The following is an 18,214-nucleotide window of genomic DNA, read 5'->3' on the forward strand; positions in this document are numbered from 1 at the left end:
AGTGGAAGGGAAACTGTCAACACATAAAATGTGCTTGTGTGGTTTTCTTGTTTTCACTGATGAGCTTTTTTTTTCCCCCTCACTCTCAATTCGCCTGCCTCTCAACTCAGCACGGCGCTAATCGTTGTTCGGCAAGCCACTCTACTTCGCAATTAGCCGTAAACTGTGGCAAAAACAATGATAAATAAAGATGAAACAATTCACGCCGTGCCTGTCACAGCTCTCAATCTAAAGCTGCTCTCAGCCTGGTGATGTGTTACAGCACTTGGAGGCCCACTATTCAAAATATTCTATAGCATCCAACAAGCCATCCAGTCGTGATCGTTTCGATCAGTAAATCCTGATCAGTCTTGCATTTCCATGTCGGATTGTGTCGGTCGATCAACCATGTAATATTCAGTAGCACTCTTATCAAATGCCATTATTTTCCTGAAAACACACAACAAACAACAGGTGTCATTGAGATAGCACCTATTTCTTCAATGTTTGTTGTATTGTACGTGTTTTACAATACTGATTCAAACTTCAAAAGGACCCATATAGAGGAAACAAGCATGCAAACTCCACACACAGATACCCAAATGGAGATACAAGCCCAGATTTTCCACATCTCCTGAACATGCTAACCACGAGGCCACTGTGGGCCATTCAATAATCTTTACCCTTAACGATGGTCGCGACAGTCAAGCGGTTGAGACCCAAAGAGCAGCGGATGTGGTGCTCTGAGGTTTTTATCACCTCCATAAGGATCACGTTCCTTTTCTTTGCCACACTGCCGCTTTGGAGACAAAATAAAGTGCATAAATGTAACTAATCAGTGATGTTATTCCTCCTGCGCAGGCACACACTGTATTCTTCCGCCGGGGTGCCTAGTTCTCTAAAAAGTCTTGTGTTTACGGACCAAAATTACGTTTTGAATTAATTTATGAGAATGCCTCTGTAACCACGAAACATCGTAACATAGTAAAGCCACCTTGACACTTGGCACAAATTTTGTCCTCGCGGTGGTACTCAGTGTTGCGTGGCAGTGAGTAAATTTGTCGTGAACAGGTGTGAATATTTGTAAACAGTGTGGGGCTACGTGCCAGTGAGCAAAGAAAGTTTTGAAATGTTCAACATTTCTGCCACGCATAATCTTCGTGCCACTTGCGTGAACCTGTCGCAAACGCAACGCAACCTTTTCGCAAACAATGCAGTCAGTGCATCTCAAGTGTCACATACCTTATAATTGTACTAGAATTACCCAGCTTTGCGTGGCTTTTTCCATTAGGGACATGCTTGCCGCCACAGCCCCCAAGCAGTCGTGGTAGTTCCATCTGGAACTAAAACTGATCATAATGCACACAGTGATGTCTCCTACACTGTTGCCAACTTCTCCGTAAGAAAAGTAGGTATTGGCTGTCCTAGAAGTTCCTAGATGATGTCATCGTCTAATTTGCATACGATGTTATAACAGATGCTGTCGGAAAAAAGCATAACCTTGCAGGAGAGGCAAAAGACTAAAACCACTGCTTACGTTTAGAGCTACAAATAAACTTGATTCTTGGTTTGTTAATTAAAAATTGGCCATCACTTCATCAAAATAAAACAACTTTAATATTTTAAAGTCTAGACAGCGTAATAATTACATCTGGACTCGCCTCCACCTTTTATCTTGCGGTTAGTACTACTTGTTTAATTTATCACACAACATTGACCCATCACATGTTCTGACACACTGACAGGTAAGTGTCCGAATGAGGCTTGAAGTGTAATGAGTGGGTAATTTAATTAAGATTAAGAAACATTTATGTTTTAGATCCCGCTCTGTAAAATGGCGAGATCCACCCTGGCGGCATCGCACCTTGTGCATGCGTGATTAATTTGCACTTTGGATGAGTAGAGCTCCACTATGCTCTCAGTGTGCTGCGGGAGAAGACTGTGCACTGATCGCTTTGGGCAGGGCTGACCTCTCATCAGCACCCGCTGCTGCACTGTTCGTGCAATGAAACCTTCTTCTCTGGAGTTCCGCATCTTGTACTTCCCTTGCAAAGAGAGGAATTATTGAAGCTGGGTTAAGCCTGCTATTAGCTTGGCATCATGTGGACCAAATCTTGAGGGACCAAATAATGCCGCGACTGCTTCACGGAAGCGGGAAGTTGTGTTGACAATGCATATTCATGCGGGAACAATGTGCGTTGCACGTACCATGTCATACACTCGACGTAAACAGCACTTGACTTAGGTGTAAATAAGTCGTGCAGGAGTGCGGCATTTCATGCCAATGCACACCATTTTTGGTCAAGTGCATAACTTCCGCCTAAACTGAACGCAAACAGTGCACAAACTAGTCAAACTCTGTTTTGACAGGCCAGAGGGATGAATACAGACATTCTAAGATCTCATTAAAAACATTAACTGCACAACTGTGCATACTTGGACGTGGGTAGAATGTAAACAAGTCTCATGGTGCCCTTATTAAACATCACACAAGAGCAGATGCAAGCGTTCCTTTCTTGTTACTCTTTTAATGGCCCAAACCGGTCATTTACGTGGGTGTTGTTCCTGGAACTGGAGATGAAGCAGTGCGGGGTGCTTCATCCTTGTCCACACAGCTCTCTGGCAGCATTGTCCAAAGCTGCTGCCCACAGTTTCATGTCCGAGCCAGAGACAGGGGCTGCAGCCACCACCATGGCTGGAAAGCTTCATCACCCAGCAAACATGCCCATTTATCCTGAGTTGGCTGCAAAGTGAAAGGCTTACTCAAGGATGTAGAAAAGAGAAACATTTATTTTCTTCAATCTTTCTTGGCATTGTCGTGCTCCTTTATTTCCATTTTCTTAGACCTCGCTTCATTTCAAGCAATTTCTTTCTTCAGAATGTTTACACTTAATGAAACCCGACTAGTCGAGTCCCAGACGCCAGATGCCTTTGAACGTTATTCTTACCCTCAGCAGATCAATATCAACTATGTTCTGCATCCGTCTGTTCATAATGAGTAAAACTTTGTAGCGATAGATTTTTTCCCTCTCCTCTCAAATCCTCACTAGAGACATGATGAAACGAGAAACATATGGCTGCTGCGTTAAATTTCTTGTGAATGCTGTCTGGACAAACATCAGATCTCTTGTGTCTCACAAAGCTTTCTTTCAACAATAATAGCAGAGTGAAAGTAGTGAAATGCTCAGATTCCCGATCACAGCGGTCACGCCGAGTGATGCAAGCTGATGGAGAGTAAAGCAGTGAAGTAGGCAGGAAGTTGCACCACAGCAGCAGACAACAACTTATTGTAATGGCCAAACAAGTGCACTGCTTGGTCTGTTTAGCCTTCAGAGACTGTCGACAGGCACCAAAGAGGTCAATCACTAGGGGTTGGGGGGGTAGTTTTTACAAGATTCTCATGTCGATAGCAGTGAAAAGCTACAAGCAGATTTCTGCACTCTTGACTGCACTGTTAAACCTGCAGCAAAGAGCCCTACACGAATATACAAAGGCTAAATGCACACATGTACATGTATTTTAAAAACATGCGTCTTCCCCAAAAACATCTCTGTACACAAAAAAATGTATGAATTCACTGGGAGGTGCTGTTTATCTATTTTCAGAAGCCTGAAAATGCAAAAGGAAGCGGTTGCACATTCTGACTTGTCTGTTAGGCGTCATAGTGCAAGATCAGATGTACTGTACATTTAGGTGTACCGTAATTTCCAAACTGCTGGAGATGGGGCTGCTACGGATGAAAAAAGGGGAAGACCAAAGAGGAGATTTTTTAGATGTGGTTTGAGAAGACATTAAGGATGTAGGACTGACAGAGGAAGATGGGAAGGACAAGGCAAGACGGGGAACACTTGATCTCCAGTGGTGACCCCTAATAGGGCGAAAGTAGAAGGAGATTTTTTCCACAGAGTCACAGGGAGCTGAAGTCGATCCCACCTGACATGGGGTGAGGGGCAGTGTACACCCTGGACTGGTCACCAGTAAATCACAGGGGCTCATGTAGACAAAACATGCTCATATTCACATATTATCACTTTAGAGTCTCCAGTTAACCAAACATGCAAGTTTCTGGACTTTGGGAGGAAACTGGAGTACCCAGTAAACCCACACAAGAACAGGGAGAACATGCAAACGCCACAACGACATGTCAAAAATAAAATATTTGAGACTGTACCAATAATCGTTCCAATCAGTCCATCTTGTTCCTTTATGTCTTTCCAGGCAGTAAATGAATAAAGAACCCTTGATCCTTTTAAATAGCGATCTCATTATGCATCACTGTCAAATTGTCATCTGTTGACCATTGTTATTGACCCCCATCCCTTGACAGAGGCGTTAAAGCCATCACATGAAACGTGGACGCACTAATTAAAATGGTTCATTGTTTCCTCCCAAGTGATTTTACAGAAAGGTCAAGTTTACTTTCCCTTTAAGATCTCAAATCATTTATCACCAATCTTGGCCCAAAGCTGTTCCAACATCCAGACTCGCTTAACGATCTAATCACCTTGTGTTTCATCAAAGGGACAAATGATCGCCATAAATTGCGAGGAAACAATTAACAGACAGATGTCAAGATTTTAATGGCTCCGATTAGTCAACACTTTGGGGACCGTTTTACTTGGAACAATAGAGTGCCACTTCCAATCTTTAAGATGTGCTTTGAGTGCTTTGAGCGTCCCAAACAAATGCGGCCAACAGTTTTTACACATGTCCCGCAGACCTATCATTCCGGTAACTAGTGCTGATAAAGTACATCATGGGAGGGGAGTGTTTTGGCACACCGAGACACACACACACACACACACACACACACACACACACACACACACACACAATTTCACTTTGCAGCAATGGTACAAGCACTCAAGCTGAAAAAGATGAAATACGAGACATGTATTTTCAAGGGATCATTTTACCTTTCTTTCTCTATTAGAAAATGGTAACCCAGTAAATGTTAAACACAGGAAACAGACTATCAGTAACTGCTGAGATATGGAAAAAGCTTAAGGCTCTATCCCACTGCGCTGTTTAATGATTCCATCTGAGAAACAAAGGCGTATATCTTTTGGACTTTTTTATTAGTTTTTTTTCTGGTTGACAGATGGCGCCAGACGTTCCAAACTTTGGACATATTCAGAACTTCCAACGTTTGGCGGATCTCATGTGTTACTCTGGTAGGGTATTTTTTGCCATTTTGACCGTTACTTGATCGGAAACTTGTCGGTTTGTAGACTTTATTCCCAGGTAATAGTGATCCAAATACACTTTCAAAATGAGCCATGTTGCTAACACAGCAGCTACTGTAACGGTTTCATTGAGCATAAGTTGAGTGTATTCGTCAAGTGCGGCACAAGGAAGATGTCATGAAAAGGTGACTGTTGTGTAAAAACTACAAAACAGCCAAGAACGTGAATTTATTTATTTCTGTTAAAGAGTGAATGAAACACCTTTCGTTACTCATACTTCAGCAGGCATTACTCATGATTTGATGTGCCATAAGCTGGGCTCAGGAAAGGCGTTACTTTCTACTATCTGCCGACCATGACCAAGAAAAATTGGAATTTGCCTTCAGAGGACACAGTCTTCCATCAATACTTAAACAGAGGCAGACGGAATCATGAAACACCGCAGTGTGACAGAGCCTTTAAGATTAAATAAACTTCTTCCTACTCCTTTTCAGACATTGTGCAGATGTAAACGTGTTCTGCAGGTCACTGCAACACTATTAAACATGTTTGAAATCCACTAAACCATAAACATGACCGCAACTACTGCAATTTACAGAAAGATCATCGGATGGGAAATACTCCACGTGTTACAAATAGCATCACATTCAATGAAACATTTCAAGGCGCTCCCAACTCTCTTGCTTATTTATCATTTCAAATGGGACCAGCTAGAATTACTGCCACATTCGCATGTAGAAATACTATGAACCTGCAATACCAACTGATAATTACATGTATTTTTTTTTTTTTTTTTTTACAATTTAGGACTTCACTGAAATTTGGAAACGGAAATTTGGTTCAGCAAGCCTGCAGCAAAGACAAAACGAATAATATACTTGAATGGAAGAAAGACAAACAACAAATGCATTGAGTAAATGTCTCCAAGGCCTTGTCTCAATGCCAATGCATGAGTCGTCCTGTTCTGACATACTGTAGCATTTGGCAAGATGTTATATTGTTGGTAAAATTATGAGCAGACATGATGTCCACACACAGCTTGCCAAATAGCAACAATACAAAACTCAAAATTGCTCGGCTTGAGAGGATCCAATGGAAGCTTTTGTACTTATCATTGAGGAACATGTTGATCAATATCCAGTCTTATAGCTAAAGCCCAGCTAAGACTCTTGTTCTATATTAGCAGCACACACCACACACCTCATATTTTGCTTCCCCCATGGCTACAAACCCCCGGCCTTAATTGGCTTTTGGAGCATTATGTAATTATGATATCAACTTGTCAACTTTTGCTCACATTGGCTGACAGACTTGTCACCTCGCCATACGTCTTCTGTTTGTTTCCTTAGCTAAACCACCTTCAGTGAAATAGAGGTAAATTCTAAATGTGAGTGTAATGTATGTGGATGACATGAGTATGTGTGTCGGTGTGCAAGCGAGACATGCTATGTCAGGCTGAAGGAAAACTGTGAGGAGATAAAAGGAAGAGGAAGAGGCTCAAAAACCCGTCACCACTGCAGGTGCGCGGCTGTGTGCGAACGATAGAACGCTTGTGTCGTTCATCGGCTTGCTGCTCACGACTGCGGTTAATTATTCACTGGGGTTGTGCCGCAGAGATCAACTGAGTGGCTCTGGGATAAAGGCACTGAAGGAGGAAGATGAAATTATAAAACCTAATGACGGAGCTCTGGCTGAATTGTAATTTGCTTAAATTGATTTTGAGAAGGTTCTCAGACAAAACCTATGTGGACGGTCATTGAGACAGAGAGACAGAGATGCAATGTCTCCATTTTGTCCATTCATTCTGTCATTCACTTCATTTTTATAATGGGGACACGTACTGGAAGCGTCACATCTGACCTATTCTTTTAATCCTTTCTTGTTAACATCACATTCTCAAAACACCTCCCACAATGTAATTAGGTAACGAACTGTCTCAGTCATGCTAAGTACTAACATTATATAGTGATGTGAAGTTACAATAGTCACAAATGACTTGTAACACAGAAGTCATTACTATGGCACCTCAGACAACTGCAAACTACCGTGTGAAAGCACTTATTTTTTTGCACTGATGCCAATACAAGCTATAATGTTCTGAAATGTTAGTGCCACAGTAAAATGTAATTCCACTGTATCACAGTCGATCCTCGGCTTTTGTCATTAACCCGTTCCAACAGGTCAGACGAAAACCAAAACGTACAAAAACCAAAGTCATTTTTTCCATAGCAAATCATCCATCCATCCATGTTCTATGCCGCTTATCCTAATTAGGGTCGCGGGCCATAGGAAATCATATAAATTCCATTAATCCGTTCCAGACACCCAGCAACAATAACAAAAAAACATGTATATGATAGAATTTTACATAACTTTATTTATCAAAGTTCTGGCACTTGCCGTTATAGTGGGTTACTTTGCAGCAGTAATAAAAAAAGCACACAGAATACTCAGGACTAGGTACACAGTTGCTTATTAAGAGGAAGAGAGCAGGCCGAAATTGAGTTGTTCATCGTTCTGTGAGCGTACTGTGAACAAGTAAACCATACACACATATAATAAAAATGATAAAAGGATTCCCTAGCCGGAATCCGTCTATAGTGTTCCAACACTATCCATTCGTCACAGAGACTAAGTCACCAACGTGTGGATGCTTTGCTTGGGCACTGCTTGACCATACCATAACCGAGACAGTGTACAAAAACCAAGACATTTTTTTCCACAGTAATTCTCGTTGACAACCGAATCCTACGGTAACCGAGGAGTACGAAAACCTAGGTTCCACTGTACTTGCGCCAATGGGTTTGTTTTCAGTGCAGTTTGTTAGTCTGCAGAATGTACTATCATTCATAGGCACTGAACACATACTTCGGCCATGGATAAAATTCTGCTTCATAGGCAGCCATCCAACAGGTAAATAGACTAGGATTGGCAGATATTAGTTTCAGGTTCGTTAAAAAACAATGCCACCCAAAGCAAGCCAAAAATGTGCCTACCTTCGACTAATTACAGGCCATTACTCTTCATTTAAAGCACTAATAACGTCTAATAAGAACAAACTACTGCATCTCACGTCACTTCATTCTCTCCTCCCTGTCTGTCTATTTTCTCTCTTGTCCTCTGTGACCACCACGACTGAATGGCTATGCCTGTTACCCTGCTAAATGCGCAGCAGGCCATGGAAAAGAGCAAAAGGCTCAGTGATTGGCAGAGATAAGGCCTCTAATTAGAGGCAGTGATTGGGAGTTACGGAGGGGGCTTAGCTGGTAGGCAGAGACAGAGGAAACAGACATATTCAGGGCGCCCAACCCCGCTGCAATTAGACACACATCTGCTATCAGCGATCAGTTCAGTGTCCTTACAACAGACATTCTGACGCATGTCGCCTGTCAATGTCATTCATTGTCCCCTTTTTCCCTCCCTTGTACAACTGGCTGACACGCCACCCGATTGGTTTGGGAGATACTGCCATGCAGACGCAAACACACAGCACAAGAACAAAACGAATGCTGACTTAATCCATGCCTCCTGGGCATCAGAGTGTGTTATAGAGTGAGCATTTACTGGATAGAAAACACCAATGCACAGGCACGGATTAATACACGCATGCACAAGATGCAAATCAAGTACAGTGGAACTTCTAAAGTCAAACCATATTGGGGTTCTGGCCGGCCTCCCATTTATTCAGATTTAGATTTCCAATAGTGAGAAATAACATTTTAACATGAACTGTACAGAGTATTTTTCAATTCACTCATTTCACGTCCTTATTCTGTTAACACCCCTTGTTGAGGTTGGTACTTATTTTGTAATGCAAGACAGAAATAGAAAATGCAAAAGAAGTAAAACACAAAAAAGTTAAACACACACCCACAGTCATTTTTAGAAGTTAAAATCATTGAATTTGCACATTTCCTGATCAAGTACAGGGCAGAAAACTAAAATGAGGCTGCTGTGAGTGTCTCTTCTAGGCTTAAGTCGCCAGCCCCGCCTACGTCTGAGTCCACACTGAGTTGGATCACGGCGCCTGCCAGTTTCTGTTTGTCAGCATGTGGCCAATAATATAATGTTGCAGAAACATTGATTACACATGCATGACTTTCCACAGCCTGTGTTATGTCTTTGATGTAAGTGCGGCATCATTATTCTTGCTAATCGGACAATAAAATACCCATAAATGTCATCCAAGAGGCACTTGCAGTACCGCTTCATCCTGAAAGGATCAGGGGTCCGTCAGCTGCAAGCTGCTCGTCACTCCTGTCCTTTCATAAAGGAAAAGCTTTTTTTTTTATTTTATCTTATTGAAATACATAAACAGCAGTGCCGGGTAGAGCTCGATAGAGGATAGGGTGTATGTATTCATATACGGATAAAAACATCAGAACACAAATGTTTTTCAGTTAATACAAAACATACTAAATGGGACTAAGAAGTATCTGTAAAGAAAACAATTTGAAAACATTTTTTAACCAAAGTAAATGATTATCAAGGAGCGTACGACTGCACAGCCACACTAGCAGTGTCTGTTACACATCTTTAGAGCCATACTTTCCCCCGACCACAGAGGCATTCAACTTTTTTGGGTTTACTGTGGCTGTCAGTCATTATTACATCTGAAATATTTTACATTAATGTAGTGATATATAAAGTATTAGTAATTGAGCCTGATTGACCGTACAAGCATTTCTGTCAGGTTTTGTAAATAATGCATGTAGACATCAGCATAGATTTGTTTAATATGTAAGATGAATGCACATACTGACATGCTCTCCTATTGTGTATGCAAACGTCTTAAAAACTTACTGCAGGCTTTGCAGATTTCATAAGAAAGTCCGAGCAGCCTGCAGAGATTTTACAGCGCAGTATGAAACGTCACGTCATCATCGTCAAAGTTTTATTACTCTAATATACATTGCTGACACAGACACAGCGCCCACTAGCATGTTGAAACTGGAATAATAGCACATAGTACAGTAACTGGATAATTCATAAGGGGGGGTTCTTTGCTGCAGGGTTTTGTCGTTCCATCCACGCGATTTATGAGCTGATACTTGAAGATCCTAATTTAAGGTATGGTGGAGTCATCATTTAGATAATTGACTGGAAGTAGAAGAGATATTGTTCCTGATGAAAAAGCTGGAGCCATTTCACTTTTTGCACAAGTCTAAAATGTGGTTCGAACATTTGACAAAACGGGCTCGGTTGCAAAAGCCTGTCATTTTTTTTGACAGTACTTCTAAAGAAGGATTCTGGAGACACCGGGGAGTGCTTACACTTCGCCTTTAACCAAAGACATTTCTCAACAGACACTGTTCCACTGACAAGGAAATTGTGTCCAACAGGCATAATCCACATCCATGAAACAGGCTCTAAGTGGTGCATCTCCATGGTGGCAAAGTCTTAATTATAACCTCACTGAATAACAGTGCACTCAATTTCATGTCAGTACAAATCGCTGAGTGGGAGTGAGCCAAATATTATTTCTACAGTATATTCATGTTGGGTTATCTAGAATATGACAAAACGTGTTTTTCCACATACAGTAGATATATTCATCCATCCATCCATCTTCTATGCAGGTAATCCTCACTAGGGAGCCTATCCCAGCTGACTTCGGGCGAGAGGCAGGGTACACCCTGGACTGGTCGCCAGCCAATCGCAGGGCACCTATAGACAAACTATGATTCACGCTCACATTCATACCTATGGACAATTTACAGTCGCCAGTTAACCTAACATGCAAGTTTTTGGAATGTGGGAGGAAACGGGAGTACCCGGAGAAAAGCCACGCACGCACGGGAAGAACACGCAAACTCCACACAGAGATGCCCAACGGAGATTCAAACCCGGGTCTTCCCGATCTCCTGACTGTGTGGCCAACATGCGGGTAGAAGTAGTATTCCTTACTTACAACTGTAATATTTTTGTAGTTAGAGCATAGAAAACCTGTTTATGACCTTCTAAATACGATTTTTAATATTAGACATAATATAGACTCACACATGCTAGCATTGGTTGAGTTCCTTGTCTTATCATGGCGTACAGGAAGTGACGTCAGGGGTTCAGAGCTGAGTTTTATCTTGGCGTGGGTTACAGCTGCAACAGTAGCTCGTGTTCGGGATTTTTGTGCCTATGGTGAGCCAATTCCAACCTGCAATAAATGCCTGTTGTTCCGGCAATCTAGTCTGGTGCTTGTGTGTCGCATCAAACATTACGGTTACATGACTGACTCCTAGTGACCAGTGTAGAATACTACATATCTCAACGTTTTTTAATGCGTCTTTTGAATGCCTTATATTTGTATTTTAGTTCATTTAGCCATGTTTATGCTTGAAAATGCTTAATTTAGGAAAGAAAATACATAACATTTGCTTAAATATGAATATTTTTTACAAATAATAGGCCATATTGAACCACAAAACAGCATGATTTATTAATTCATATATTTTTGAACAACCACGATAGAGTGATGCCGCGAAATTCGAAGGGCGAGGTGGTGAGGGATTCTTTGTCCTCTACTCATAAAATCCTAAATTTAGTATGCTCTTTTAACACATTCCTCCGTGTGGGCAGTGGTACTTTCAGTCAAAACGCACAACTTATCCGATTCAGATCACTTGTCTCCCCTATCTTGTAATGTAAACATGAAGCGTGTGAGCTCAACCTTGAATATTTGACCCTGAGGGAGATGCTGCACCACAAATGTCCAGCATAATGGGGAGCAGGAGAAGATTGTTAGCTCTGTGTGGGATGTGAGGAAGGCTCAGCCCTATCCCCTTAGCGCAGGTCAAACAGGCTTGGTGAAATAGGAAAGAAACCAGGGCAGCAAAGATGTGGAGGCATAGTGGGAGACGGAAGGAGGGAGGGGAGGCATTTGTGAGAAAAATGGGAAATTTTAAGTGGTTTCCTCTGGTGGGTTCTGAGCATGAGACGTGAGAGGAAGTATGTTTCAGTATATCTTGAATTGATTTCTGTCACAATTGATTTCCTCCAGTGCATCATTGTGACATTACTGGATAAGCCCCTGCTTCTAAATAGAGACCTAAACCAGAAATAAAAATAAAAACAATTGCAATAGTGTCATAATTCCTCAGTGATAATAGTTTGTTCATGCCTATGTTTCCATTTGCACCCACGCAAATGAGCTATGTCCGATTACGCCATTATTATTGGTTGATGGAATGCAGGTGGTCCTCGGGGTACGAACGGGTTTCATTCCTACGACGCGTTTTTAAGTTTTCCTATTAACAGTGGTTAACCTATTGTTACAAATGTCACTTAAAGTTCTCTTCGACAGTGAATAAAGATTTTTAATAAAGCACCGGTTTAGCCGGCAGCTTTAGTGATCTTTCATTCTGGGTACTGCATGATTGTCAATGCAGCTTATAATAAGAGCTCCTGCATGCACTATTGTTTTCTGTAAGCCACCTTCCGCAGCTTTTTTCCCCTTCTACTCTTGATGCATTTTATGTTTCCATCGTTGCAGAGCGGCTGTGATATTAAAGCATTGCCAAGGGGATGCAAAGACACGGAAGTCTCAGAGACTACTTATTTGAGGACAGAGTGAAGGCATACTATTTATGAATGGCCTTTAACTATAAGAGAGGAATGTACTTCTCAATGTCCTCTGCTCTGCTTCTCTCTGTAAAGAGCATCCCATACCACATTAGCATATGTGTGGGTGTGTGTGTGTGTGTGTGTGTATGACGAAAGAGAGCGGCCGAGGGACAGCAAAAAGAGCACAGAATTATTTATGACCACTGTGCACTATAATTAGCAAAAACTAAATTGCATGTCAATATGAAATGCATTTCATTCGGGCCCTGCTTCTGTCAAAGGATGTTACAAATGTAGGAGGATAAAACTACAGCAGTAAGCAACCCTATCTGTCCACAGAAAATAAAATAGGATTGCTCAAATGGGAGGCCATGCCCTGAATTATTTTAGACCTAATTAGGCGAAACCAAAGCATAAATAAACTGAAGGTGGCATTTTGAGGGGATAGAGCACGTTGGTATACTTGAGTTTATTGCTATTACACATGACCTCATAAAAGATGGAGAAGGGACTGAGGAGGAAAATGGAACAAACAATTAAGCCACAAAGTGTATTCAAATGATGTATCTGAGAAAAGAAGGAATCTTGCATATCATCAAGTGGAAATATTTTCCTTTTAAATCCCATTGCCCAGCAGTTTATTCTGATGACTATTCGTTTGAGGTTTGGTACACCTACACGTACCTGTACATTGGAGCTTGCACAGTGTAATGCTGTGGGACGTCATCTGCATCACTCGAAAAACAAACATGGGTGTGCAGACAGGGCCAGCAAAGCCTTCTCTGCTGGCCTCACTACTACCAGGAGCACAGACCTACATTGAAAACAATTGAAAACAATTCTAGTATTTATTCCATGAACTAATCTATTAACTTTATTTAGTAGTGTGGTTCTTGCCTGCAATGCTTCTAGTAGTACATGATTCGGTTCGATTTTTCCCCCCAATCAGACTGAAGCTTCTTTGTGTTGCCATATCAATGTAATCTGCCCATTGGCCTGCAGAATCAGGAGTGGTGGTTCCTGTCACATATAGACTGTTAGCAACAGGGCTGTTTTTTTTGTTTTTTTTAGCCAACCAGACTTCAGATTTGGCTCTCACTGCCAGTTAGTCGGCTCACAGAGACATCAGCACTGTTAGCATACAATATGCGCGAGCTAGGAGACCCCTGTGATAGTATCACCATCATAAGGCCGGACACACTATGTATTTATGTTCATTAAACAACCACACACAAATAGTATTTTGGGGACAAGACGTAATTAGTATAAAGACAAGAGAATAAAATTGTTCATTGACACTTGAAAAGGTTAGTACGTACGCGGGACAAAAACAAGCTCCCAATTAACCTTATTTCCTTGTTTGTTTTAAAAACAAAATGTCACCGTGGTGAAAAGTCACATTTGGAGTCCGAAGACAAGAAGCTAGGATGATAACTCTAGCTAGCTAGCTAGCTAGCTAGCTGCCACCAGAGACCGCTAGCGTGTAAACAAAGATGCAAGAAAAGTCGAACGGCAACAGGTTTGATAAGGGAGTGATCAAACATGCTGGCATCGGTTGGTGCCGATGACGTGCTTTTTCCAAAAATCAGCAGATACTTATCCCTAGCATCCCTATTAATAATAATAATAATAATAATATCTAAATCATACCATCCACCAAATAACACATAAGAGTCTATAGCAACAGCAGAACAAGTTCTGTGGCATAGGTAGTGAAGATATGGAACATTTTATGTGGGAGTAATGCACAGACTCAGTTTTTCTGCTTATCTCACAAAATGGGGCATCATAATGGAAATAAAGATGCAGGCTTTCCCACGGTATTGTATTTATGAATGTAAGTGATATGTGACATACACAAAATTCAGATTTTCAATTTTTGTAGTGCAATACAATTATCCGACAGTGAACATTTGTTGTGACTAGGGGCGCCTTAGAATATGACACTGATTGATGATTCAATTCGAATCATATGAAAATGTCATGTGATGACGACTGTACCATTCTGACAACACGGGGATGGCCACGGCTGCCGCTGAACATGCATTTCTACATAGAATGCATGTTTTTATTATAAATAGCCTATTTCAATACAAAATCTGCCTCATTTGTGTTAACGAAGAATTGCAAATGACGTGTGTGTTTAACAGAAGATCAATACTTATGCAAGGTGGCGGCACATACACACAGCAAAGTCCAGCATCTCTTCCAGATTTTCAGTTTTGTAGTTACTCTTTTTCGGGTCTGTTCATACAGAGCAGCTTTGGTTTAACATCTCACATAGGACAAGCGCTTTTGGATATTGGATTTCGCGACGCCAGCGTTTTTATCACCGATCTTCGACTCATCCCTGAGATCTCCAGAGTACCAGCGTCCACACACACACACCACCCAGACATCAAGAACGTAAACAAAGACGAAGCAGGCCCGGTGGAATACCAGCTAAGCTTAGCTCCTTTTTGGAAATATTTTTTAACCTTTTTTTCCTCGCTAATGTGCAGTCTTTGGTGAATAAAATGGACAAGCCACGACTCCACGTCACCCACACTAAGAGACTATTGGACTGAAATGTCATGATTTTCAAAGACAGATTTTAATGGGCGGCTCGGGAGGTACAGCAGGTAGTCCAGAAACCGGAATGTTGGTGGTTCTATCCTCGCTCCCTCCACCCAGTCACTCTTGTTGTGTCCCTGGGCAAGACACTTCACCCACCTTGCCTCCAGTGCTGCCCACACCGGTGTATGAATGCGAATGGTGGTGGTCGGAGACGCCGGAGGCGCAAATTGGCAGCCACATTTCCGTCAGACTACCCCAGGGCAGCTGTGGATACAGATGATGGCTTATGAATAGCTTATGAATTCTGGGTTCACTTCAGTGTGAAGTGCGATTGAAAAGTGCTATAAAATCCAATCCATTATTATTAAACAGCAAGAACACCATTTGACGAAATGGACAGAATCAGATTGGACTATGAAAACCCTGAGTCAAAGACAGCCCCAGTTGCTACCATTGTGAGAAATGGAAGACATTCAGTGACACAAGCTCATTTATTAAATCTCCTACACCTCGTAAAAGCATAATTTACTGAAAAAAAACCCCATTTCTAATTTCCTTTTGTTTACTTTTCACACCTCATTATTTGATAAAATAATAATAACCACCTCACACGGGCTTTTTCCTCAGTTTTGACTGTTGTGTTACTTATTTGAAAGGCATAACTTATCAGAAGTGCATTAGCGGGCCACATCTGCTTGGGGGTTGATGGGGGCATTGAGGGACTGTTTACACCAGACAAGTTTGACGTGTCATTGCTAATACAGAGGCCACAGATCTTCCTAAATGATAACAATATGACAGCCTTGAGTGCTGCGCTGTCAGCTGCAGGTGATGTTGCTGGATGTACACGACTGTGTCGCCAATTAGCATGTTAATTACTTGCACCAAGTAAGCTATGAACTGATTCGCCAAGTGACACCTGTGACATAATTATCTCTCGGTATGATTAGTGTACAGAGTGAAACAGCATTAATTGTTACTAAATGACATAACTAAGGTCATAACTGTCCGGCATTAAGGTATCCTCTTAATAGATGACTGTCTCGGGGCAGTGATATTCTTTTCCTTTCATTCTGGACCACCGCCAGGAAGGAATGGTATAAGAAAAAACATCTTGACCAATTTCGCGTATGTTAGTCTGGATTATTAGGGTTTTACTGCCATATATCATTGTAATATTCAAAAGTTCTGATGGGGATAATTGAAGAAGAGTGACGTGTGCTGTGATGATATTGGTGACTTAACTGTACTGGGCAGCCTAGACAAAGACTTGCATACCAGCCACTTTCTTATAGGCGAGTTCAATTTGCTATTCCACGGTCATCGTCGTCGTTTTTTTTCCCCCCAGTTTGCTATCACAAGTACCGCTCTGGTGGCATCACAAAGAAAAAGCGAAACACTCCTGTACTTGTTTATCCTCTCCAGGGTAAAATCTCTGTTTATGTTCAAATGCATTCTTAGGCTGTCAAGCTTATGCTGAAGCACAGATAGCGGTAAAAGCCCGAACCATTTCGGCCCCAGATACTGTCGTGAAAGAGACTTTCTCCTGAATATACACTAAAATATGTGTTATAACAATTGACTCCTGAAAGCATATAAAGCTGTGTGCACTGTGGCATCATGAAAATACTGCGTTTCCCTGACTGGAACTTTCAAAAAAGTTGCGGTAAAATATCGTAAAACCGATAAAAGGCCAAAATGCATAGAATATAAACATTTTTAATTAACTAATGATAATTTCTGTGAAATTAAGTTAAGTTTCCTTATTTATTAGCGCATAGAAAACCTGTTTATGGGCTTCTAAATACGGTTTTAAGATTATTAGAGGCCTCTAAACATGAAATAACACCCCTATAGTCACCAACTATAGTCAACATAAAGGATGAGTCATACAGTAGCAGCTACAACCGCCATCATCATTTGTGGAAAAAACGTCCAACAGTTAAAAGCTTAGGTCATCCATGCAAAGTTATAAAAAATGTCAAAATGCACCCGCATTGTTTCATGACTCAGTTTAAATAAAAAAAAAAACAGTCTGATTGTCCAGTATGTTTTGTCATTGTAGTTTTCTGTAATGTCAAAATATCGCCTCGCCTCATTCTCGTGAACCCAATATTGTGTGTCTGAAAACGGACATACTGTATCGTCTCATCTTGTGAGCTGATTAGATCGAAATGATACCCCTAATTTGATATGCTTATTACACACTTGTATAATACATTGTACACTTATATACTAGTACATTATTACACTCACACACACACACACACACAGAAGATCTTACACACAACCACAAACTTGTAAAAATCCTGCAACTTGTCTGATGATGAAGATGAGATAGGGCCCTGTGAAATTTAATTTAATTTAATTTTTTTCCCCAAACAAACTTTTTTTTCCCAAAATTCCTTTTTATTTTGTTTTAATTTTTCACAATTCCAATTTTTAACTTTTACACTTTTTCTTTCCCAGCTTAGAGTGTGTGCTTTTTGCGTTAGTGAATAAAATGTCTGTTAACTAAATGCAAAACTCCTTACATTTATTGATGCGATACATTGATGCAATATTTTATTGGCCATATTTTGGCCCCTGATGATGATGACGATGCTGCTACTTCGATATGCATCAAGCCCGAAACAACAAGGAAAATTTGTAGCGACTTCACAAAAAAAACAAGCTCAAAGTCGCAGACCTGGCAACTGATCCGCGTACCCAGGCCTTTGTCTTTGAATGCGTGAGTATAGTAGGTCTTCTGAATGCTTTATATTTATATTTTACTTCATTTCGACATTTTTATGCTTGAAGATGTCTAATTCAGGCCAAAAACACATACAATTATGCATATTTTTGACTACTAATAGGACGTAGTCAACCACGGAACAGTGAGGAACCGTGATATGATTTTTTAATGACTTTATTTGGATTGGACTAGATTTTAA

At 41.0% G+C, this 18,214-nt stretch overlaps 1 protein-coding gene across 2 annotated transcripts in view; it reads left to right on the plus strand.

Annotated features, from left to right (window-relative positions):
* The window catches only part of tmem121ab (transmembrane protein 121Ab), a 51,976-nt gene that overhangs the window by 14,333 nt on the left and 19,429 nt on the right, over positions 1-18,214 (plus strand). The window contains exon 1 of one of the 2 annotated variants that reach the window (XM_054761336.1): positions 4,631-5,153. The exons of the other annotated variant lie outside the window; for it this stretch is intronic. The gene's annotated coding sequence lies outside the window, so the exon portion shown is untranslated. Of the gene's footprint in view, positions 1-4,630; positions 5,154-18,214 lie in introns of those variants that run through there. 2 annotated transcript variants of the gene reach the window in all.

This window comes from Dunckerocampus dactyliophorus, chromosome 19 (assembly GCF_027744805.1).
Source record: "Dunckerocampus dactyliophorus isolate RoL2022-P2 chromosome 19, RoL_Ddac_1.1, whole genome shotgun sequence".
Classification (NCBI taxonomy): Eukaryota; Metazoa; Chordata; class Actinopteri; order Syngnathiformes; family Syngnathidae; genus Dunckerocampus; species Dunckerocampus dactyliophorus.